The following is a 1181-nucleotide window of genomic DNA, read 5'->3' as shown; positions in this document are numbered from 1 at the left end:
CCCGCCTGTGTCTGGTTTCTCTTTCCACTCCGGCCCCCGCCCCTCTCCTCACTGGTGTGTGGGGTGGGGGTCAGGGCCCAGCAGAAACCCCACTGAAAACGCCCTGGGAAGACAGGGCAGCTGGCTGGTACAGGGTTTTGGTTATGTTGCTTTCTTGTGGTGGTTTTTTTTGTCTGTTTGTGGGGTTTTTTTTGTTTTGTTTTTCCCCCCTCCCTTTCTGAACAGCACAGGGAAGCAAGGGCCATTCTCGGACAGGCATTCTTTTAAACATTCTCTCCTAGATGAACATATTGCTTGGTGGCACTGTATTGTGGAGATGCGGACGGAGAGAACTGGTCCAGGTAATGAATGAATTGGTGCGCTGCCCTGGAACTAACCAGTTCTTGAGGTCGTGTGACTAAGATTAAAAACTACATCTGCAGGGGGTGTCACTCCGCCCTCATCTTTCACTGTGAAGTGTTTCCTTACTCAGAAAACAGACTTTCTCCTCCCTTTACCTAATCCCATTGAAAACTAAGCCTTAGCCTGGTTGTCGTGGCTTAGTGGTGAGCGTAGACCTACGAACCAGGAGGTCACAGTTCACTTCCTGATCAGGGCATATGCCTGGGTTGTGGGCTTGATCCCAGTGTGGGGCATACAGGTGGCAGCCGATAATGGTTCTTTCTCGTCATTGATGTTTTTATCTCCTTCTCCCTCTCCAGTCTTCTTTGAAATCAATAAGAATATATTTAAAAAGGGAAAAATAAGACTAACCCTTAGGAACAGACATAGGCCTTATTTAATCAGAACCAGAAATCACAGTGCTGATGGGTCTGTGGACAAGATGACTTAGTTTTGGCAGCTCCTGGATTCCTATGGACTCGCCCGCAAATTCTCGCTCTGCTGTTTCTGTCCAGGTTCCTCTTTGGTTGATAACTTTATGGTTGTGGCTTCTAACTCTGGGAGCTGTGTCTGGCTTAGAGGTGCTGCCCTGATCCTCCTCCTCTTCTCTGCTGCCCCTCCTGCTCCTTTCCCTTCCCACGCAGAGCAGCTCCGAGGCGGTGAGCCGCCAAGACCTGGAGGTATTGCTCATCTCTGTGTCTCAGAGGAGGAGGCCGGGGCTCTCGCTTCGGGAGGGAGGAAAGGACAGAGGGAGACTGGTATGGAGGCTTCGAGGACAGAGGTAGCCATGGGTTTAAAAA

The 1181-nt window shown here is 50.4% G+C and overlaps 1 protein-coding gene across 8 annotated transcripts in view; it reads right to left on the bottom strand.

Moving 5' to 3' along the window:
- NLRC5 (NLR family CARD domain containing 5) overlaps nucleotides 1–1181 on the bottom strand; it is a 213857-nt gene that overhangs the window by 99657 nt on the left and 113019 nt on the right. The window lies entirely within an intron of this gene.

This window comes from Pipistrellus hanaki (assembly GCF_964339955.1).
Source record: "Pipistrellus hanaki genome assembly, chromosome: 15".
NCBI classification, from domain to species: domain Eukaryota; kingdom Metazoa; phylum Chordata; class Mammalia; order Chiroptera; family Vespertilionidae; genus Pipistrellus; species Pipistrellus hanaki.
This window is presented reverse-complemented; position numbering and strand designations above follow the sequence as displayed.